At 47.7% G+C, this 24,805-nt stretch overlaps 1 protein-coding gene across 2 annotated transcripts in view; it reads right to left on the reverse strand.

The window, feature by feature from the left end:
* The window catches only part of LHFPL4 (LHFPL tetraspan subfamily member 4), a 53,835-nt gene that overhangs the window by 10,279 nt on the left and 18,751 nt on the right, over positions 1-24,805 (reverse strand). The gene's annotated exons all lie outside the window — the stretch shown is intronic.

Consider the following 24,805-nt stretch of genomic DNA (forward strand, 5'->3'; position numbering starts at 1 on the left):
CAGAAAACAACCTTTCTCCCTCCTCTATGTGACATCCTTTTATATATTTGAACATGGCTATCATATCAGCCCTTAACCTCCTCTTCTCCAGGCTAAACATGCCCAGCTCCCTTAGCCGTTCACTGCTTCCACATCAGATCTCTAGCAGGAGGGCGACGTAGCGTCCTAAGATACTCACAGAGCCCAGAGGCAGATCTCTGCTCCTCTCTTCCTCAAAATCAGCCCTTGCCCTTGGTTTCCTATGTAGGTGCAAGGAAGTCACTCTCTTCAGTTCTAAGGGTTGCACAGATAGAGGCCTTTTGGACCATTTACCTGTTGTTTTCACTACGAAGGAGGGACCTGGCAGCTTTGCCAAGGGACTATTAAGACAGGCTCTAGTCCAGCCCTTCAGCCTCCGACTCTCACAACAATACTTTATTCTATGCAAATTCTCAAGCTCGCTTACATAACCCAAATTCTGCACCAAACAGAGACTGCTTGCACTACTATATTATGCACTTTTAAGTTTGTCATGCATGCATGCATCTATTCTGCCCAATGCTAAGGGGCAGGGGGGCAGCAGTGCCAGGAGCTTGGCAAAGAATTCACATCCTGCCCTCTGACCCCTGAAAGCCTTACTCAGCTGCTATCCAAGGGCTCAAGTACTGCTCACATGTTTTCAGGTTCTATCCTTACATTCATAAGGTCTAGAAACCTTTTTTTTGAGACAGAGGCTAAGCTTCTCTGGATGTCGTTGTGCTGTAGGATATACATAAAAGCCTTAGCGTTGGTGGGAAAATGTATGACGGAAGACTAAAATAGGTGCATTAAGCTATTTAACAGGACATATTGAAAGGAGATAGGACAACAGTCTCCTAATATTTTAAAGGGTCCCAGAAAAGAGATGTTGCTGTGACCCTCTCCACCTGTAGCAGGAAACACCCCCCCCCCCAATCATTCAGTTTGTACAACCTTCACACACACTCACACACTACATATGCTACGCTTCTGTTATAAATTCATAGAAAGTCAACCATACATCGGATTTGCACTGTTCCACTTTTATTTTACTCCATGAAGGAAGGACTACAAAATGGGGAAGGTTTGATACAGGGCATCCATAATCCTTGAGCATACCAGTACATACACAGGAGCCCTGCCCAGTTGCTATGCCAACCCTGATGGTCCTAGACAAAAGACCATCAAGATCACAAAGAACTTGCATATAGGAGTGGATTCGGCATGGACTGGAACAAAGGACAATAATCAGCTCTTCCCTCTGGGGGCAGGAAACTGCAAACTCCCCTCTGTCACCTGGAAAGTACTCATGAGGAGGGGGAAAGGGGGACCCAGCCAGGTGACAGGACACTCAGGTTACCACCACAACTCCACCCTCAACCCCTCCTTTCTGTGATGTATGCATGATGTTTCTGGGGGTGGGCTTGATCTACAGGATGGGAATTTCAAAAGTCTTTATAAGACCTTGCACACCATTTTTTCTGGGTCTTTCCTCTCTCCTGCAAGTGAGGGGAGCACCCTGTTGCAACAGTTCAATAAAGGCCAAGCCTACAGGCTGCTGTTTTGCTCCAAGTTATCCTGGTTGGTCTCTTTGTTTTTGTCCAAGGGATCCCTCAGATTTTTCCGTTAACAACCAAGACCACCCCAAGAAGAAAATCCTTTTTAACTATAGGAATGCATGTTTAGAGTAAACACCAGGGGAAAGGGGCTGGTGACATGATAGATTCTCCTTCCTTAGATTGCTGCTTCATTTCTGAAGAACAAGGAGCCCCATAGAAACCCTCTTGTATGGCGACGAACCACGGTTACTCATTTGCAAAGGAAACGCGCTCTCTGTGTGCTTAGGGGCGCTTAGTTTTTAATTACTTCTGCAGATTGATACCAGCAGCCCCGATCTTGGTGGATTGCAAGAGAAAAGGTGGGGTGATTTGCATAGGCATCCATCAAGAGATGTTGCAGGTATAGAATATTCTGTCTCCCGGACCACGCTTTTGTCTGCATAATCTGCTTTGCCTGTTTCCGCTGTGTGGGATCCTACAGCCAGAGGCATGACAGCAGCCCAAGAGTTCCTTTTTGTTCATTCATATCGAGGTGCTTGATTGACTCCAACTCATTTTCAGCAGTCGGTCAGACTGCGCCACGGGGTTGAGGATAAAGAAGAGAGGAGGTTCCCCATCGCCACCCCACTCCGCCAGAGGCCCAGGCCTCATTCACCAGATCGTGTGCTGCTGATACAGTGTGGGGTGTTGTGTTTACACCTTCCCCTGTAGACCACACTCTGCTTTTGCAGCACAACGTCAGTTGTGGGACCTCTGCCTGGGCTGAATGTGGAGGGAGGAACAAGTCTGGTTGGAGACATATGAAACCTGCGCTGGGTGTGCGGAAGGATGCTCATTAGCTAGAACCAGACAGGAATGTGAGTCATCATCCCAGCTATTCTTACCTTGACAAGATGCTTACACACACACACACACACACACACATGCACAAGCTCAGGTACAACACAGAGCAAGGGGAGGAGGGGAATTCTTTTAAAATCTCGGCTAAGGAGGTTCGGGCAGAGGCTGGGGTGGGAGAGGATGGGAGAGGTTAAAAAACATATAACTAAAGAAGAACACTGTATTTTCCACCTTTTAAAATACCATATTTTTCACTCTATAAGACGCACCAGACCACAAGACGCACCTAGTTTTTGGAAGAGGAAAACAAGAAAAAAAAATATTCTGAATCTCAGAAGCCAGAACAGCAAGAGGGATCGCTGCGCAGTGAAAGCAGCAATCCCTCTTGCTGTTCTGGCTTCTGGGATAGCTGCGCAGCCTGCATTCGCTCCATAAGACGCACACACATTTCCCCTTACTTTTCAGGAGGGAAAAAGTGAGTCTTATAGAGCAAAAAATACGGTAATTAAGTCGACCTAAATGGCTCTATCTTGCCTACCTGGCTGGGTTTCCCCAGCCACTCTGGGCAGCTTGCAGCATATATAAAAACACAACTACTCTATTCCGAACTTCAAAATGCTAAGCGTAATGCTGGTGGTCAACAAAAGAGGTTCAAGGACTCTCTCAAGGTAAATCTAAAAAAAAATGTAGTATAAACACTGACAAGTGGGGAACACTGGCCTGCGAGTGCTCCAGTTGGAGAACAGCCTTTACCGAAGGTGTCATGGGCTTTGAAGACGCTCGAACTCAGGACGAAAGGGAGAAACGTGCTAAGAAAAAGCCACACTTGGCAAACCCTCACCATGATCAACTTCTGCACGGAAACCTATGTCCCCACTGTGGAAGGACGTGTGGATCCAGAATTGGCCTCCACAGTCACTTATGGACTCACTGTAAATACCATGGAAGACAATCTTACTCGGCTACGAGTGATTGCCAAAGAAGAAGAATATAAAAACACAACAAAACATCAGACATTAAGAAACAGAATATCCTTTTTAGGCAACAAACAAACCAATAAAACAATAGAAATCAATATTATTATGATAATAATGATAATGATAATGATAATGATAATAATAATAATAATTTAAACAAACAAACCAATATGAATGTTAGATTGTTTTAGGGCACTTCCAGAGTGCTGCTATTTTGGGGTGTGATTCCACTGCACCCTGGCAAATTCAGGTTGCACAATGGTAGCTGACTTGGGAGGTCTAGTGTAACAAAACCTCTTTCTCAAAGGTTGGGCGTTTTGCAAGAAGGGAAGTGAGAGGAATACACACTAAAAAGCGTGGAAAGGCACTCGCTGTGACTTAGCATCGGTTGAATTTTCCACAAACCCATTGGGATGGATGCTCAACAAACAGGTTGTCTACTAGAAGCAATACCCTTTCATCCAAGTCCACCGTTGTACAGCATCCACTGTTGTGAAATAAATGTGTATGTTCAAAGCAGGAGACAGCACGTTCAGATTTTTGTAAGGACATTTTGGTTAGGAGAAGGGAAGAGAGCGTTTCCGTGTGCTGCGCTGGCTCGCCAGAGCAGCGATGTCATGCTGGCCAGAAGAGAAGGAAACGCTCTCTTCCCTTCTATTAACTTAGCTGTTCTCTGACAGATTGCTACATTTTACAGATGCGGATGACTCTGAAATCCAGCCGCAACTACTGTATTTTTCGCCCCATAGGACGCACCGGCCCATAGGACGCACCTAGTTTTTTTTTTGGGGGGGGGGGAATAAAGGGGAAAAAAATTATTTCCCCCCCAGGTGCGCTGCGCTAATCCCGAAGCTTGGGGCATGTGGAGCTCAGCGCACCCCAAGCTTCTAGGTGCCGGCAAGGTCTCTGCTAGCCGTGGGAGAGCTGGATCTCCCACGGCTAGTGGATAGCTTCCTGAAGCCTGGAGAGCGAGAGGGGTCGGTGCGCACCGACCCCCCTCGCTCTCCAGGCTTCAGCGAAAGCCTGCATTTGCCCCATAGGACGCACACACATTTCCCCTTCATTTTTGGAGGGGAAAAAGTGCGTCCTATAGGGCGAAAAATACGGTACTTGCCTATCCTAAGTCCCACTGCTAATAGCGAACCAACCCAACCTACAGCCAGACCTCCAAGCCACCCATCCACCCCCTTACGAAAATCCAGCCTCTGCCCTTTCATTTCTCATTTCTCACATCCCTGCAGGTGCCGAGATCTTGTTGGGACCAACCGCCCGAGTTCATCTCCTTAATCGTATTATGTGCAGCTCAGCTGAGCCATAATATCAATCTCAGGGCTTATCCGGAGAGAGGCTCTTAGAGTCCTCCTAGTCCGCCCTGACGGTATGTTCCAAGCCTGTGCTGCTACAGCTGAACATTACATGCTGGCCTCGAGGTGACACCAGGACTTACATATCAACAAGATTTATGAACACTCAAGATCTGAAAATAAAAAGAAACAAACAACAAAAAGAAAAACAAATAAAACAAGCCACCTGCTTATCACTAGTCAATATATGTGTGTAGGGTTGTCTTCACCTTTCCAGGCCCCCATCCTGCACCTTGAAAATCTGTGGGGCAGGTAGAAACCCAGTCAGTGACCTGTGGTGATGGGAGAAGCTCACCAGGTGAATTGCTGTTCTTGGGGAACAGGGGGCAGGTGGATGTGGGGGACTTCCTGGTCCTGAATGGGGTAACTGTGTCCCTAAAAGACCAGATGCACAGCCCTGGGAGTCATTTTGGACTCACAGCTGTCCATGGAGGCGCAAGATGAACTTTAACAGGGAGAAATGTAACTTTAACAAACAAGATGAACTTTAACAGGGAGAAATGTAAAGTATTGCACTTGGGCAAAAAAAATGAGAGGCACAAATACAAGATGGGTGACACCTGGCTTGAGAGCAGTACATGTGAAAAGGATCTAGGAGTCTTGGTTGACCACAAACTTGACATGAGCCAACAGTGTGACGCGGCAGCTAAAAAAGCCAATGCAATTCTGGGCTGCATCAATAGGAGTATAGCATCTAGATCAAGGGAAGTAATAGTGCCGCTGTATTCTGCTCTGGTCAGACCTCACCTGGAGTACTGTGTCCAGTTCTGGGCACCACAGTTCAAGAAGGACACTGACAAACTGGAACATGTCCAGAGGAAGGCAACCAAAATGGTCAAAGGCCTGGAAACGATGCCTTATGAGGAACGGCTAAGGGAGCTGGGCATGTTTAGCCTGGAGAAGAGGAGGTTAAGGGGTGATATGATAGCCATGTTCAAATATATAAAAGGATGTCACATAGAGGAGGGAGAAAGGTTGTTTTCTCCAGAGAAGCGGACACGGAGCAATGGATCCAAACTACAAGAAAGAAGATTCCACCTAAACATTAGGAAGAACTTCCTGACAGTAAGAGCTGTTCAACAGTGGAATTTGCTGCCAAGGAGTGTGGTGGAGTCTCCTTCTTTGGAGGTCTTTAAGCAGAGGCTTGACAACCATATGTCAGGAGTGCTCTGATGGTGTTTCCTGCTTGGCAGGGGGTTGGACTCGATGGCCCTTGTGGCCTATTCCAACTCTATGATTCTATGATTCTATTCTAGGTCAATTCTGTGTCCAGGGCAGCTGTTTACCAGCTCCATCTGGTATGCAGGCTGAGACCCTACAGCCTGTCTCGCGCAGACTGTCTCGCCAGAGTGGTGCATGCCCTGGTTATCTCCCGCTTGGACCACTACAATGTGCTCTACATGGGGCTACCTTTGAAGGTGACTCAGAAACTATAATTAATATAGAATGTGGCAGCTAGACTGCTGACCAGGAGTGGCTGCTGGGACCATATAACACCGATCCTAAAGGATCTTTACTGGCCCCCAGTATGTTTCCGAGCACAATTCAACGTGTTGGTGCTGAGCTTTAAAGCCCTAAACGGCCTCGGCCCAGTATACCTGAAGGAGCGTCTCCACCCCCATTGCTCAGCCCGGACACTGAGGTCTAGCACCGAGGGCCTTCTGGCAGTTCCCTCCCTGCAAGAAGCGAAGTTACAGGGAACCAGGCAGAGGGCCTTCTTGGTAGTGGTGCCCGCTCTGTGGAACGCCCTCCCATCAGATGTCAAGGAAATAAACCACTATCTGACTTTTAGGAGACATCTGAGGGCAGCCCTGTTTAGGGACGTTTTTAAGGATTGGCATTTTTATTATGTTTTTAGATATGTTGCAAGCTGCCCAGAGTGGCTGGGGAAACCCAGCCAGATGGGAGGGGTATAAATAATAAAATTATGATGATGTTGGTGGCTATGTTGCAAGCAGGGATCTTTTCCTGCTCTCCTGCTACCAGGGGTGCCTGTCGTATATTATCAGCATCTCTTCAAGCGAAGCAGGCAAACCGAGAACATTTGGGCAAAACAAAAACGTGAGTTCCTTTCAGGGGCAAAGCTTCTCCTCCTCCTCCTCCCCTTTAAGAGAAAGGGACTCGGCAGATACTGCACCCGCCTGTTCGTCTGTCAAAGGTGTCCTTCCACCAGCCCTCCTCTCTGCGAGGTGTTGTGAGAGATGCAGCGACGACACCTTTGGCTCGACTTCTTGATGATTCAGCACATTCCACGCTGCATGCAAATGACTAAATAGATCTCCCCCTCCTCTTTCTCTCTCTCCTTTTCAGCGGCAGCAGCCAATTTAGAAGCCAGAGCAGTGTGCAAGCGTCGCGGGGGGTTCGTTTCCCCATCCGCATCCATCCTTTCCAGTTCCCTATATTCCACCCACCCACCCACCCACCCACTTCTTTCTCAAGCTTGGTTTTCTCACTGGGGAGAATTGAGAGAGATGTGCTGGGAGAGAGGGGAGAGAGAACGCTGAGGTCTCTGGTTGGCTGTAGCCAGCACTGTGTCCTGGAAAACACTCTCCCAGCTCCCTGCAGGAAGGAGTGACATTTACACAAACGCAGAGCAGAAGTGATGTGGAACTCTTGCCCAGCCTTGGCCTAGGTGGCAGAGAGAGGGAGGCAGCAGCTGGGCTCAAACAGGAGGGGAGCATGAAGATGGAGGGATGTTGTGCCTGGAGGCCTCAAGGCTCCTCCCCCCCCCCTCACCTCCTTCCACTCCTTCAATGAGCATATGGGTGGCTAAAAATTCACCAACAGCATCCACAGAGCCTGGCACTACGGACACAAACCAGCATCCGGCAATTGAGGATCTGGGGTTTGAATCCAAATGCAGAAAGGTTGCCAGGTCAAGAAGAGCAAAGCTCTCTCTCTCCCTTTTTCTTTTAAAGAGCCATTTAAACTGTTCAACCTGTAAAATGACAACCTATTCCTGTCCCATCCTGGTATTCCGTCCCTGCCTTATCATCATCATCATCATTATTGCTACTCTTCCTCCTACTACTAATTTATTTATATGCCACCCATACTAATAGTAATAATAGTATTATTATTATTATTATTATTATTATTATTATTATTATTATATCTCGGGTTACATACGCTTCAGGTTACAGATTCCTCTAACCCAGAAATAGTACCTCGGGTTTGCTTCAGGATGAGAACAGAAATCATGTTCCAGCAGCACGGCGGTAGCAGGAGGCCCCATTAGCTAAAGTGGTGCTTCAGGTTAAGAACAGTTTCAGATTAAGAACAGACCTCCGGAACAAATTAAGTTCTTAACCCGAGGTACCACTGTATTATTATTATTACCCTGCCCACCTGGGCGGCTCCCAACAGAATATTAAAAACACAATAAAACATCAAACATTTAAAACTTCCCTAAACAGGTCTGCTTTCAGATGTCTTCTAAAAGTCAGATAGTTGTTTATTTCCTTGACATCTGATGGAAGAGCATTCCACAGGGCGGGCGCCACCACCAAGAAGGCCCTCTGCCTGGTTCCCTGTAACTTTTCGCAGTGAGGGAACTGCCAGAAGACCCTCAGAGCTAGACCTCAGTGTCCAGGCTGAATGATGGGAGATGCTCCTTCAGGTATACTGGGCCGAACTCATTTAGGGCTTTAAAGGTCAGCACTAACACGTTGAATTGTGCTCAAAATCGTACTGGCCCTCCCAGAACTCTCCTTGTCTGCCTGCCTTATTTAGGTTGTGTATGCCTGCGGGCAGGAATTGTCTTCTGTTTTATTTTTGTACACTAGCAAATAGATGTTAGATGTTGTAGAACAGAGTTAGGAACCGTGCCTCCCCAGGTGTTTGAAACTCACATCAGCTCCAGCCAGAATTGCCAATGGTCAGGGATGATGGGAGTCCAGTGGCATCTGGGAGGGCCCGTGCTTGCCCATCTAGAATTATAGTATGAAAGGGTGATTTATTGATTGATTTAAACTAGTGAAAAGGCTCCTTGATGAAAAACATGAGCCTTGAGGCAGGATTCTGTGTGGATAGACATGGTGTACAAGACCACCGAGGGGTCAGGGCCTTCAGTGTGGTGGCCCCTGCCTTTTGGAATTAGCCCAAATAAACACCCCTGCACTATTGGCAAAGAACCAGGCCGGCCCGTACATGAGGCAAATGAAGGCCTTGGGTGGCAGGATTCCTAGGGGCAGCAGATCCTGATGCAGAATTTTATTCCTTCCCCTCCCCGTGTTCATGATGTAGATCTTCACTCACCCCTTCTTCCCTGGTGGGGAGGGGGGTGCCATTTTGGGTCACCTCAGGCACCAAAATGTCTCAGGCTGGGCCTGCTTACAACTCTTCTGTTTACCCAGGCTTTCCCTGAAGAGTGACCTAGCTATATTCATGCTTGTTTTAGGAATGTCATTTGGCTGTTGATTTTATGCCGTTAACACCCCATGATATATATTCTTTTCCTGTACGTTGGTGCCCATCGGGGCTGGGTGGGGGGAATCGGGGTGTGGGGTGGGGTCAATGGTAGGCGGAGCCAATGAATTCTCCACCCACCCTCCTCTGTGCTGAATTCTGCAAGGGCAAAACTGAGACTAGAGGAAGAAGCTGAGATGTGGCTCCCTCCCCTCCCAGAGGTATCATTCCTGGAGCTCCTGAGATTGACTGTTAAGCCGCTTTGAGAACTGTAGCTCTGTGAGGGGAATGGGGGGGGGGTCCTCCCATCTCAGCACCCTTAACAAACTACAGCTCCCAGGATTCTCGGCTGCAGGGGCACACTCCCCTCCTGTGGCCTCCAGCAACTGGTATTCAGAAGCAGGGATGCGGGTGGCGTTGTGGTCTAAACCACTGAGTCTCTTGGGCTTGCTGATAGGAAGGTTGACGGTTCGAATCCCCACAACGGGGGTGAGCTCCCGTTGCTCTGTCCCTGCTCCTGTCACCCTAGCACATGGGTAGGCAAACTAAGGCCCGGGGGCCAGATCCGGCCCAATCGCCTTATAAATCCAGTCCGCGGGTGGTCCGGGAATCAGCGTGTTTTTACATGAGTAGAATGTGTCCTTTTATTTAAATTGCATCTTTGGGTTATTTGTGGGGCCTGTCTAGTGTTTTTACATGAGTAGAATGTGTGCTTTTATTTAAAATGAATCTCTGGGTTATTTGTGGGGCATATGAATTCATTCGTTTTCCCCCCAAAAAATATAGTCCAGCCCCTCACAAGGTCTGAGGGACAGTGGACCGGCCCCCTGCCCTGCTGAAAAAGTTTGCTGACCCCTGCCCTAGCAGTTCGAAAGCATGCCAGTGTGAGTAAATAGGTACCGCTGTGGCGGGAAGGTAAACCATGCGCTCTGGTTTCTGTCACGGTGTCCCGTTGTGCCAGAAGTGGTTTAGTCCTGCTGGCCACATGACCCGGAAACACCGGCTCCCTCGGCCTCAAAGCGAGATGAGCGCCACACCCCATAGTCGCCTTTGACTGGACTTAACCGTCCAGGGGTCCTTTACCTTTTACCTATTCAGAAGCATTGCTGCCTTCAACTTTAGAATCAGAGTGCAACTATCATGGCTGGTGACCATCATGCAGTCTCTCTCTCCCTCCTCAGACTTAGGGAGGCTTGAAATGCTTCCTGAGCCCTATGCTACAACCTGAAATGCCACAAAGTCCAGCTGAGGTTTTATGCATGCAAACCGCATGCTCCATGACGGAGCTATTATGCCCTTCCTGCCCCCCCCCAAAAAAAACACACACACACCCCTGCTCCTCTCTATAAAGCAGAGATGCTGAGCAAAGGCAGGCTATTGGGATACTCTGCACGGCTGCTCTTATTCTGGAACATATTGTCAACCTCCTCTACCCCCCCCCCCTGTACAGATGCCAGATCGCCTTCAGGAAGAGATCCGTAGCAAAAGGGGCGAAAGAGAGAAGGATCCCAACACAACCCTCTTCTTTAGTTAATCTCCACTGCCTGGTCATTCCTAACTCATCTCTAACCCCCTACAAAGGCACACACCTTTCTTCCACCCCTTATCAGTCTCTCTCAGGATTCTGTTCCGCTCTTGAAGCTGCCCCTCCCCACCAAAAGACCAAAGTCATTTGCATTCAAATTGCCTGATACACCAAGGTTGAGGCGTCCCTGTTGCAGGTGGAGACCTCTCTGCTCAGGAATGTGTGGAATGGTTAATGATATGATATGGAGAGCGGAAGGCCTGAGATGGAAGGTCTTCTCCTTCATTCTCTCCCCAATTCTCTCTCTCTCTCTCTCTCTCTCACACACACACACACAGAGGCAGACACACACAGGCAGATGGGCACAATTCCTTTCTCCAAAACAAACCAGAACGGAGATAAAATATAATTGACTGTGCACCAGAAGCAAAGAACACAGACCACAAAGGTCAAGGTAAATAAAAGAAGGGGGGCGGGGAGCTTAGATGAAAAATATATTGCATTTTTCACCATCTTATAAAGTCAACTTAACAGCTGCATTGCAAAAGAAGAAGAAATGCATTTGCAATGTTTATATAAGCATGTGACGAGAGCGGAATTTAAATTGCTCATAAATGCAAGACTTAAAAACGGGGCTAAATTCAACTAACGGGTCCTGCGAGGAGAAGCCCACACAGGGATTTCTGCTAGCACCATGGAGCTTTCCCTCCTCTCTCATCACATTGGCTTGGGGGAGGGGCTTCAGGAGAACCCCCAGAACAGTGCATGGCGGGGAGCGCATCAATGTACAGTGGTACCTCGGGTTAAGTACTTAATTCGTTCTGGAGGTCTATTCTTAACCTGAAGCACCACTTTAGCTAATGGGGCCTCCTGCTGCCGCCGCGCCACCAGAGCACAATTTCTGTCCTCATCCTGAAGCAAAGTTCTTAACCTGAAGCACTATTTCTGGGTTAGTGGAGTCTGTAACCTGAAGCGTATGTGACCTGAAGTGTTTGTAACCCGAGGTACCGCTATATGTGGAACTAAGCAAGAGGGTTAGGAGAATAACTAGGCTGCTGGTCTATGCTGTAGTATTATCTACTTGGGGCAATTATGCCTTTTGCTTGTAGAGCTTTGGTTGGAAGCTGCCCAGAGTGGCTAGGGAGTCAGATAGCCGCCCAGAGTGGCTGGGGTATAAATAATAAATTATTATGATTATATTATTAGACTAGCCAGTTCCTGCTTCAGTGGTTCTGCCAGGTTATTGGTGCCCTTCTTTTGGGAGTTCTCGCCAGCTCCATATTGGAATCTATCTCAAATTTCAATTTAATGACACAGAGAGGGAAAACACAGGTTAAGGGAACAGCTACCAAGAAGTCATTCAGCCCAGAAAGTATATAGACAAAGAGCAGCAGGATCAGAGAGAGTTAGTCGTTGAAGAAAGCTTGTTTAAATAAAGTTCTTGGTTTAATAATACTCCTGCCTGACCCTTAACGATAATTAAGGGAGGAGAGGGGAGATTGGTCTGTTTGCACTGACAACGTGTTGAGTTCCTCCCTTAGGTACAAAAATCTAAAACTTAGAAGATACAACCTTGCACAAAACCAGCACAATTCAGAAACTTCGGCTTGTTGAATCCAGGAACTGAAAGATTGTCATAACAGCCATGTATCAACAACATGTATACAAACATGAAGAAAGTAAATTCAAATATAATCCAGGTTCTTCAGTGAAGGTCTATGAACCTCTCACATGCCAGACGTAGAATGGTCATCTTTCCTCATTGGTCATAACTTCTTCTGCAGAATTCTCTGATTCATGAGTTCTAAATGCCCAAAATTTCAAAAACAGTTCTAAGCAGGTGATTTTGCAACCCTCGGAAGATGGGCGACATTGCTCTTTCACCTTGCTTTCAGCAAGAGCAATAGTTTGAGACCTTGGCTGATGAGTATAATATCATTTGAAGTCACGGAAACGGAAGATGCATCAATGATTAAAACTTTTCTTTAGAAAAGAACATTGACGAATACTGACATGTACACTACCCTGAACTCCTTGGTGGAATGAAAGTGAAATCATAGGTTACATGCAAGGCTCCAAAGCACACCTAGTTCAAAGTACAGTTGGAAGAAGAGGACACCTGAATGTCCTTTTTGTGCAAATTTACTTAGGAGTGGGACAGAGCAACCAGGCATTTCTGAGATTGTGATGTGCACAAGCAGTGTGCCTCAAGAGCCGGTTACAAGACCTTGGAATATGGTTCTGGAAATAAAGCAATTAGGGGGAGGGCTGCTTGATTTGCATATGTTAACTAGTTTGCATAGATTGCCCTGCTGCTGAGCTAAATACACATAAACCCAAAAGTCAGATTTAAAACAAAACACACAGACATACACACACAGAAACAGGGGCAGCCAAAAGCTAATAATAATAATAATAATAATAATAATAATAATAATAATAATACTCTGCCTATCTGGCTGGGTTTCCCCAGCCACTCTGGGCAGCTCCCAACAGAATATTAAAAACACAATAAAACACCAAACATTAAAAACTTCCCTAAACAAGACTGCTTTCAGGTGTCTTCTAAAATTCAAATAGTTGTTTATTTCCTTGACATTTGATGGGAGGGTGTTCCACAGGGCAGGTGCCACCACCAAGAAGGCCCTCTGCCTGGTTCCCTTCAACCTCACTTCTCACAGGGAGGGAACCACTAGAAGACCCTCCGAGCTGGACCTCAGTGTCCGGGCTGAACGATGGGGGTGGAGACGCTCATTCAGGTATACTGGGCCGAGGCCGTTTAGGGCTTTAAAGGTCAATAACAATGCTATGAAATGTGCTCAGAAATGTACAGTTGTACCTCGGGTTACATACGCTTCAGGTTACAGATGCTTCAGGTTACAGACTCCACTAACGGGTTAAGAACTTTGCTTCAGGATGAGAACAGAAATCGTGCTCTGGTGGCGCGGCAGCAGCAGGAGGCCCCATTAGCTAAAGTGGTGCTTCAGGTTAAGAACAGTTTTAGGTTAAGTACGGACCTCGGGAATGAATTGAGTACTTAACCCGAGGTACCATTGTAGGCAATGTAGGTAACCTTTCTCCACAATCTGTACTCTTCCCCCACACAAAAGGTGGTGTTGCAAAAGGAGAAGAGAGTGAGTTTGGGTCACAGGGGAAAAGGCCTCTTAATCCCCTTCTCCATGGCAACAGCATGCAGGCAGCACGGCCACTTTCACATGAAGGCCCCGCCCCCCCGGTAGCAGGTGTTTCTGCCCGCAGTTGCAATCCAGTCTCCTGGCTTCATGGTCAGTGCTGGCATGGGAATCCAGAAACATCTGGGAGGGCCACAGGTTCATTACCAATGCCACAAGGAGAGTCTTGCTGGATCAGGCTAAAGGGCCTTCAAAATCCAGAATCCAATATCAGTGGCCAACCAGATGCCTGTGGGAAGCCCGCAAACAGATGCCACAGCACCCTCCCATTCACAAATATTCAGAGGTATACAGGTAGGGTTGCCAACTGTCCTGTATAATACGGGATCGTCCCGTATTTCAGTGTGGAATGCTACACCCTGCATTGATTCAATACAGGATGCAGAGTACCAGGCTCAGTCCCTCAGAAAGCAGCAGGTTTCAGGGCTCTAGGAACAAGGGGGTTTGTGTCAGTGTGGCCAAGAAGAAGAAGAAGAAGAAGAAGAAGAAGAGGAGGAGGAGTTTGGATTTGATATCCCGCTTTATCACTACCCTAGGTAAAGGTAAAGGGACCCTGGACAATTAGGTCCAGTCATAGCCGACTCTGGGGTTGTGGTGCTCATCTTGCTTTACTGGCCAAGGGAGCCGGCGTACAGCTTCTGGGTCATGTGGCCAGTATGACTAAGCCAGGCGACCCAGAGCAGCGCAAGGAAACGCCGTTTACCTTCCCGCCAGAGCGGTACCTATTTATCTACTTGCACTTTGATGTGCTTTCGAACTGCTAGGCTGGCAGGAGCAAGGACCGAGCAACGGGAGCTCACCCCGTAGCGGGGATTCGAACCACTGACCTTCTGATCGGCAAGTCCTAGGCTCTGTGGTTTAACCCACAGCGCCACCCGCATCCCTCCTGAACAGCCGTAGCTTCCCCCAAATAACCCTGATAGCTAAGGTAACTAGCTTCCTAAGGGTGCTGAGAGTTGTGATGAGACCCTCTGGCTCCCCTTGCAGAGCGGAACTCTCTTCATAGGGAACTCCAGGAATTGTGGCTCCCTAAATCATAATTCAACGTAATGGGACACGGGTGGCGCTGTGGGTAAAACCTGAGTGCCTAGGACTTGCCGATCGTATGGTCGGCGGTTCGAATCCCCACGGCGGGGTGAGCTCCCGTCTTTCGGGCCCAGCTCCTGCCCACCTAGCAGTTCGAAAGCACCCATAAGTGCAAGTAGATAAATAGGTACCGCTTTATAGCAGGAAGGTAAACGGCGTTTCTGTGTGCTGCACTGGTGCCGGCTCGCCAGAGCAGCTTCATCACGCTGGCCACGTGACCCGGAAGTGTCTGTGGACAGCGCTGGCTCCCGGCCTCTTAAGTGCGATGAGCGCACAACCCTAGAGTCGGCCACGACTGGCCCATACGGGCAGGGGTACCTTTACCTTTTAATAGCAGAGGCAGGCGCAGGGGCCAATGGGGTGCCTACCTAGTAAGTGCTGGGCTTTGGGAAGGAGGTATGAGGGCTCCAACAGGGTCCTAGAGTCCTCCTTCTTGCTTCCCAAAGCCTAGCTAGCACTTGCCCAGCTTTGGTAAGGCTGGAGAGAGGGGGGCAGCGTCAAATTTTGGCCTTGCACAGGGCACATGACAAAGGTCTGCCCTTGGTTCTAGGGGGTCTCCTAACAACTCGCAGCACACTTGCAGTTCTCAGGATTCTTTGGGGGAAGCCGCAACTGTTTAAAGTGGTCACGGAATCACAGTACAGTGGTGCCTTGGTTCTCAAATGCCTTGGTACTCAAACAACTTTGAACCCAAACGCTGCAAACCCTGAAGTTAAGTGTTCCGGTTTGTGAACTTTCTTCGGAAGCCAAACATGCTCCGTTTTGAGTGCAACACTTCAGTTTTGAGTTATACTGAGGTCTGTCTGTTTTTGCTATTTATTTTGCTATTTTGTTTTTGCAGCTTTTTTGTTTTGTTTTGGTGACTGTGTGGAACCCAGTTCAGCTATTGATTGACTGTGTGACTGCAGCACATTGTTTATTGCTTTCATTTTATGGATCAATGGTTTCGTTAGATAGTAAAATTCCTGTTAAATTGCTGCTTTAGGGGTTGTTTTTAAAAGTCTGGAATGGATTAATCCATTTCACATTACAATGGTACCTCGGGTTAAGTACTTAATTCGTTCTGGAGGTCCGTTCTTAACCTGAAACGGTTCCTAACCTGAAGCACCACTTTAGCTAATGGGGCCTCCTGCTGCCGCCGCGCCGCCAGAGCGCGATTTCTGTTCTCATCCTGAAGCAAAGTTCTTAACCCGAGATACTATTTCTGGGTTAGCGGAGCCTGTAACCTGAAGCATATGTAACCCAAGGTACCACTTTCTATGGGAAAGCATGCCTTGGTTTTAGAAGAAGAAGAAGAAGAAGAAGAAGAAGAAGAAGAAGAAGAAGAGGAGTTTGGATTTGATATCCCGCCTTTCACTCCCTTTAAGGAATCTCAAAGCGGCTAACAATCTCCTTTTCCCTTCCTCCCCCACAACAAACACTCTGTGAGGTGAGTGGGGCTGAGAGACTTCAGAGAAGTGTGACTGGCCCAAGGTCACCCAGTAGCTGCATGTGGAGGAGCCGAGACGCGAACCCGGTTCCCCAGATTACGAGACTACTGCTCTTAACCACTACACCACACTTTGGTTTTGGAACGGACTGAGAACCAAGGTTATCACAGAATCACAGAGTTGGAAGGGGTCCTGTGGGGTCATCTAGTCCAACTCCCTGCAATGCAAGAACCCTGCCCAAAGCCATCCCTGGGTGGGCTTGAACCACCAACCTTCTGGCTAACATCCAGACGCACTGATCCATCGCGCCATAGGAGGGCTGATAAGATTTTGCTTCGAATGCATCTGGGGCCAGAATCCGACTGTGCTGGGATGAGAGATCAAACCCAAGGTATCTCTGTCTGTTCCAAGGATTGAGCAAAGCCAGCTGAGCCATGACAGGGTGAAAATTCACAGCATGAAATCCCCCTCCCCCTTCATCCCTTTAGGGTTCTTCTCTTTGATGCACCATTGCTCAGCCCACAATCGGATCTCTCCGATGTCCCTTCTGTGACACAGGGCGACAGCTGCCTCTTAATGAACGCAGGGTTAACCACGCGGTTGGCTTTGGGCAGCTGTGGGCAATGGCTGGGAAAACACAGAGTCCTCATCTGCACCTGGCCACCTAATAGAGACAGCAGCCATGTGAAATTCTCCCCGTGAAAACAAAGAGGCCCTTAGCTAAGCCCGAAAGCTTGCTCATGGTTTGGCAATGCTTCCCTGCCTCCCGGTTGGTCTTAAGAAAAGTGTTGCTTTGATGTGCATTTTGAAATAAACAAAAAAATAATAATCTGGACTGTGTGGGAACATGCAGCAAGAATCCCTTTAAAAAAAAAAAAAAAAAGACCCAAAACTAGATGTATTATTATTTTTATTTATTGTCAAGCGATTTTGAGACTTCTCCTTTTGTATAAAGCAAAGTTTTCCAAACACGGGTCTCCAGCTGTTTTGGGACTACAACTCCCATCATCCCTAGCTGGCAGGGCCAGTGGTCAGGGATGATGGGAGTTGTAGTCCCAAAACAGCTGGAGACCCAAACAGTGGTATAAAGCGACCAATAAATGGCATTTATTAATAATTATTATTCAATTGCATGTTTGTGTGTGTAATATTTATTTATTTATTGATCTTTTTAAATTTGTATACCACGCTTCAAAGATCACAGGGTGGTTCACAACATAAGCATACAAAATGAACACACATTTACATTCTCATAGTTTATGCTGTGAACTGCCCTGAGGTCTGCGGATGAAGGGGTGTGTGTGTGCGTTTGTATACAAATTAATTAATTAATTAAATAAATAAACAATAGTGGCTAACAGTCACGTAAAACAGCCAATAACAAGAAACCTCAAAAAGGATGACACAAGAAGAAGCAGACTTTTTGTGTTTAAATGGCATGCACCCAAAGCCGGCAAAATTAAAAGCGAACCTGTTGTAACAACAGCTCAAAAGACAGAGCTTCTGCAACTCGAACAGGTATATAAAAGAGAGAATTTCAGAAGGTGTAGCTTGTCATGTGTTCAATGCGTGCAAAAAACACACGCTTCTTCTTTGGCAATCACTCGTAGCCGAGTAAGATTGTCTTCCATAAACACAGTATTAACAGGGAGGCCATAAGTGACTATGGAGGCCAATTCTGGATCCGCACATCCTTCCACAGTGGGGACATTGGTTTCTGGTCGGGAGTTGATCACAGTGTGGATTTGCCAGGCGTGTCTTCCTCTTAGCACGTTTCTCCCTTTCATCCTGAGTTTGAGTGTCTTCAAAGCCCATGACACCTTTGGTAAAGGCTGTTCTCCAATTGGAGCGATCACAGGCCAGTGTTTCCCAATTGTTAGTATTTATACTACATTTTTTAAAAGATTTGCCTTGAAACAGTTTTTAAACCTCTTTTGTTGGCCACCAGCATTACGCTTTCCATTTTTAAGTTTGGAATAGAGTAATGCTTTGGAAGACAATAATCAGGCATCTGCACAACATGACCAGTCCAACGAAGCTGATGTTGAAGAATTATTGCTTCAACACTGGTGATCTTTGCTTCTTCCAGTACACTGGTATTAGTTCGCCTGTCTACCAAGTGATGTGTAAAGTTTTTTGGAGACACTGTTGATGAAATCTTTCGAGGAGCTGGAGATGGTGTTTATAAGTGGTCCATGTTTCATAAGCATACAGTACGGTTGGTAGTAGAATAGCTTTGTAAACAAGCATTTTGGTTTCACTGCTTGGAGGACTGGGGTGCAGGTGGGTCAGGGTGAGAAATGAGGGGGGTTCCTAGGCAGACATCCATGATGGGCCCTGCTCCATCGTTGCTGGAGCTGTCCAAGAATGCTGGGTGCTGACGCCAGCCCTGATCACTTGCCCCGCTTCAATCCCCTTTCGGTGCAAGTGAAAACCAAGCGTGCCACTCCTATAGCATTGACTTCTATATATTGAGAACGTACAGTCAGAATATGGTCCAGTATACCTGAAGGAGTCTCTCCACCCCCATCATCAGCCTGAACACTGAGGTCCAGCTCCGAGGGCCTTCTGGCGGTTCCCTTGCTGCAAGAAGCCAAGTTACAGGGAACCAGGCAGAGGGCCTTCTCGGTAGTGGCACCTGCACTATGGAACGCCTTCCCAGCAGATGTCAAGGCAATAAACAACTACAGTGACACCTCAGGTTACATACGCTTCGGGTTACATACGTTTTAAGTTACAGACTCCGCTAACCCAGAAGTAGGGCTTCGGGTTAAGAACTTTGCTTCAGGACGAGAACAGAAATCATGCTTTGGCGGTGCTGCAGCAGCAGGAGCCCCCATTAGCTAAAGTGGTGCTTCAGGTAAAGAACAGTTTCAGGTTAAGAACGGACCTCTGGAACGAATTAAGTACTTAACCTGAGGTACCACTGTATTTTATTTTTAAAAGACAACTGAAGGCGGCCCTGTTTAGGGAAGTTTTTAATGTCTGATGCTGTATTGTTTTTAATATTCAGTTGGAAGCTGCCCAGAGTGGCTGGGGAAACCCAGCCAGATGGGTGGGGTATAAAGAATAAATTATTATTATTATCTGAGCCTGGCTTTCCTACCTCCAAAACATGAGTCTACATCCCTGCTCTTGAGCTGAAAGATGCTCTCCCACAGCAAGCTTGCGGAAATCCCTAGTAAGACCATCTCTGCCCTGCGGCTGACAATCACGCAGGAGGAAGAAAGGAAGGGGAGGGAGGAGGAAGAATGCAAACTCAACTTCATAAGGTGACCGTTCTTGTCATGCAGTCGTGTAGCCCCATCCACACAGATTCACCCACCAGCACCCACACCAAGCAGCAGAGAGGTGGCCAGCAAAAGGCAAAGGTTGTCCCAGAAAGGTTTTGAAGGAGGCAGTGGGCTTTAAGGCCCGGGAGGCAAAGGCAGGGACAGGATTATCTGTGTCAGGTCCCGTGGGCTGCGGCTTTTCCTGCCGGAGTTTCTCAAGGCTGCTTTGGTGTGGGAAGAAGCTCAGTCTCGGCTGTCTTCCCTGCCCCTCACACCACCGCCACCCTCTCAGAGTCCCCTCCACAAGGAGGCCAGCGCATCTCCCTCTGAGGGCTTATCTTTTCCTTCCTCGGCAAAAACAAATTAATAGGAGGGGGTTGCGTTGTATGATTCAGGCGCAAACAATGGGGGACCACAAATTAGAAGCAGGGAGGTTCTCCGTGACGAGGCACCAATTCCCGTGATGGAAGGGGTACTTTGCTAATTTGGAGCATCTGAGATGCGTTTGGAGCAACGCAGCAGGAGGCCAGAGCTGAGGAGGAGCAGCTGCACAGAGCACAGGGAACGAAGGAAGATTCCCTGCCTTGAGACAGAGGACACAAGGGGATGAGGAAAGCCTTGATGGATCAGGCCGAAGTCCAGCATCCTGTTCTGACAGCAGCCGACAAGATGGCTGCCTGGGAAGTCCGCAAGCAGGAGGACCCGGGCGCAACAGCCACTCTCTCCACCTGTGATTCCCGATGACTGGTGCGCAGAGACATGCTCCCGCCGACATCCTGGCTAGCAGCGAGGACCAGATAGCCTGGTCCTCTCTGAATGTGGCGCTAAGGATGGTCTACGCAAGATCCCCTGAAATCCTGCGATACCATCGCAGAGTAGCACACCTGCCTTCAAAGTCCCCATCTGCACTCAAAGCAGTATCACAGCTCTTTAAAACAATCATGTCTTTCCCCAGAGAATCCAGGGAGCTGCAGTTTTTTATGGGTTTGCTGAGAGACTTCGCTACAGTGGTACCTCGGGTTACAGATGCTTCAGGTTACAGACTCTGCTAACCCAGAAATAGTACCTCAGGTTAAGAACTTTACCTCAGGATGAGAACAGAAATCGCGCGGAGGCAGCGGGAGGCCCCATTAGCTAAAGTGGTACCTCAGGTTAAGAACAGTTTCACGTTAAGAACGGACCTCCAGAACGAATTAAGTTCTTAACCTGAGGTACCACTGTATTCCCCTCAAAGAACTACAATTCCCTGGAGTGGTTTAACAATCAAACCCTCTTCCCAGGGCTCTCCGGGAGTTGTAGCTCAGTGAGGGCAATATTTATTAATTGCTTTATTAATTTTATTTATATTTCGACAAAAGATCGCAGGGCAGTCATTCCCAAGATAAAAAAATACAAGATAAAAAACACAAATAAATAGTTAAAAGAAAAACAACAAAACTATAGCTCTCCCCCCATTCACAAACACACTTAAAAGGCCATAGAATGTTAATCAGACAAAGGCCTGATGGAAGAAGAACGTTTTTCGCCTGGTGCCTAAACATATAAAAGCAAGATGCCAGCTGAACCTCCCGGGGCAGAGGATTCCACAAACGAGGAGCCACCACAGAAAAGGCCCTGCTCTCGTATTGCCAGCCTCCAGACCTCTTGTGTAAGAGGCACACGAAGAAGGGCTTCAGATTATGAACACAGAGTCTGGATCGGTTCATAAGGGGAGAAGCAGACCTTGAGGTGTTAGGGGTCTCCTAACAATTCTTAACACCCTTAGCAAACTACAGTTCCTAGGAAATTTTTTTGGGGGGGGGTGGAGCCACAACTTTAAAAGTGGTATGATGCTCTTTAAAATATTTAGCGCAGATGGAGCCGAAGTACCTGAAACTGACATGGGAGTCGGTTTACACCTTCACCACAGGAGTAAGTCCCATGAAAACGTGACAGGATTTACTTCTGAGTAGGCATGGATAGAATCATACTGCTAGCCTCAGTCTGGAGTGTAAGGAGAGCTAAATCCTAGGAATAATAATAATTACCATCATTAGCAGGGTTATCTGAAGATATGTAGGATAAAATTGCGACCTATTTAGGTTGAGTAATATAATATTTTAGGTAATGCTATAACAAGGATAGGAAACGAAGCGAATTGTAAAGATGTAAAGTTTAATTTTGTAAACCATCAGAAGGGAGGAAGGGAAGTCATTAGGCTCAGTGGAGCCAAAGAGATAAAAATAAGAGGGTACGATGTTACGTAATGTGATTATATGTAAAACCAATAAAAATCATATATATATATGTGTGTGTGTGTGTGTGTGTGTGTGTGTGTGTATATATATATATATATATATGAATAATAATGCTAATAATTTTATTACTTATACCCCACACATCTGGCTGGGTTTCCCCAGCCACTCTGGGTGGCTTCCAGCAAAATATAAAAATGTAATAACATTTTTAAAATTTAATTTAAAACTTCTCGAGAGTAGCCAGTATTTGTTTGGGATCAGAACTGTTTTGGATAAGGATTGCGATGTAAACCCAGTACAGCTTTCGCCAGCTTCATGCTCTCCCCAAATGTTTTGAACTACAAGTCCCATCAACCCAAGCCGGCTGCGACAGCTGGAGGGTGATGGGAGCTGTAGTCCACAAACACCTGAAGAGAGCACGAAGTTGTTGAAGGCAGGTCCAGTATGCTAAAGGTACCCCTGCCCGTAGGGGCCAGTCTTGACAGACTCTAGGGTTGTGCGCCCATCTCACTCAAGAGGCCGGGGGCCAGCGCTGTCCGCAGACACTTCCGGGTCACGTGGCCAGCGTGACATCGCTGCTCTGGCGAGCCAGCACAGCACACGGAAACGCCGTTTACCTTCCCGCTAGTAAGCGGTCCCTGTTTATCTACTTGCACCCAAGAGTGCTTTTGAACTGCTAGGTTGGCAGGCGCTAGGACCGAGCAACGGGAGCGCACCCCGCCGCGGGGATTCGAACCGCCGACCTTTCGATCAGCAAGCCCTAGGCGCTGAGGCTTTTACCCACAGCGCCACCCGCTGTGCTTATTTCTGCACCTCCAAAATCTCTGCTCCAGCTGAACATTTGTGAAGGGGCAGATTATCACAACGACACCGCAGAGATTTGTTCTCTGAAGGAACCTTCTCTTGAACTCTCCACGCACCTTTCCCTTGGCGAAAGAGAGAGCACAAAAACAGCAAACAGATGCAGCCGTTTTTTGCCTGGGGGCACGAGTGCCATTTGCGGGGGGGGGGGGACGACCCCACACACAAGCACAAATGTGCCTTTCCCTGTATGTTCAGACCGCATGCCCTTATACCTCAGGAGAACCCATGTCTCTGTTTGCTGGGCATTCTGAAACGTTTACATTTAATTGCGAAATTTAATTCAAAGAGGTTTTTGAACCTGCGCTGTCAATCTTCTCTCCCGCCCCCCCCCCCCCAAGAAATCTCTTTTTCACCGGAATGGCAATCCTGGCAAAAGGGCCAGCCGTCTCCTGAGGTAAAAGAAGGGAAGGGAGAGTTCTGTGTGTGGGCGACAGGAGCTCAGGGAGAGGGACTAAGCTGTGGGGAAATGACATTCCGTGGGAGAAAGTGACTTTAGGTTCCAGATGTTGCCAGGCTGCCCGAATTAACAGATGTGTCATTAAAAAGGACTAAAGCCCCTGTGTGACGCATTTTAACCCCATCCTAATAGGGCGAGGATTAAAAGCCCAGTTTGGCAGAAAGGGCAGAGGAAAGGCGGCAGCGGCGGGGGGGGGGGAGAGACAATATGGGAAGTGATGGGGAGGAAGAGCCCAGCTCACTAAGACTCGGGGGGGGGGGGGGGTACTTGGATTGGAGAGTGCCCTGATGTGACCTTCCTTCAGTAATAATCACAGCGTCTTTCTTGACTAGTTGGAGCCCAGCACTGCCAAGGAGGACACAGATCAGCTGGGTAGAGCGTGGTGCTGATTGTGCCAAGTCCGCAGGTTCGATCCCCCTATGGGACATTCCTGCATTGCAAGGGGGGGTTGGACTAGATGACCCTCAGGGTCCCTTCCAACCCTACAATTCTATGAACCCCATCAAAAACAGTGCTTATTTAATAGCAGTGGTATCTTCTCTCCCCACCCCTTTCGTTTTATTTGTGCACAGGCTGTTAATCTTAGAATCACGGAATTATACAATTGGGAGGCACCCTGAGATTCATTTAGTCCAACAGTCTGCAATGCAGGAATAATAATAATAATAATAATAATAATAATAATAGTAGTAGTAGTAGTAATTTATACCCCACCCATCTGGCTCGGTTTCCCCAGCCACTCTGGTCAGCTCCCAACACAATATTAAAAACACAATAAAACATCAATCATTAAAAAACTTTCTTAAACAGGGCTGCCTTCAGGTGTATTCTAAAAGTCAGATAGTTGTTTATTTCCTTGACATCTGATGGGAGGGAGTTCCACAGGGCGGGCGCCACTACCAAGAAGGCCCTCTGCCTGGTTCCCTGTACTTCTCACAGTGAAGGAACCTTCCGAAGGCCCTCAGGGCTGGACCTCAGTGTCTGGGCTGAACGATGGGGGTGGAGAAGCTCCTTCAGGTATACTGGGCTGAGGCTGTTTAGGGCTTTAAAGGTCAGCACCAAGACGTTGAATTGTGCTTGGAAACATACTGGGAGCCAGTAAAGATCACTTAGGACATACTGGGAAACATACTGTGATTGACCCAGGGACCGGCAGCTTAAAGGCAAAGAGAGAAGCAAGCAGCAGAGTTCCTAGAAGTGAATCTGTGCGTCAGCTGCAGCACCAGGACATGAAGGGAGCAATTAAGGGGAGAGGCAGACTTATTTGGAGAATGATTGCTTTGCCTTGAGCCACCAAGGACACAGGAGCAAAATGCTGTGCTTTTGTTTTCATGCTCTCCCTGCTTCTCTTCTCCCCCCCCCCCGGTGTTAAAGATGAGGTGCTGTCATAGAATGAAGCGTCAAAGCCGATGCTGAACAAATGAGGAATAAGCAAGCAATAAGGCACAAGGGCCGGGGCGGAGGGGAAGCAGAAAAGCAGTGCAGTCTGGAGGAATGCAAGAACGTGGCAGGCAGCCATGCTGCTGGCAGCCGTGTGCGGCCTTCTGATTACTGTTCCCGGCTGCTGACCCCTAAACAGGCTCCTGTGGCTTTAGTGGC

Source organism: Podarcis tiliguerta, assembly GCF_965153285.1.
Source record: "Podarcis tiliguerta genome assembly, chromosome: 2".
NCBI lineage: Eukaryota > Metazoa > Chordata > Lepidosauria > Squamata > Lacertidae > Podarcis > Podarcis tiliguerta.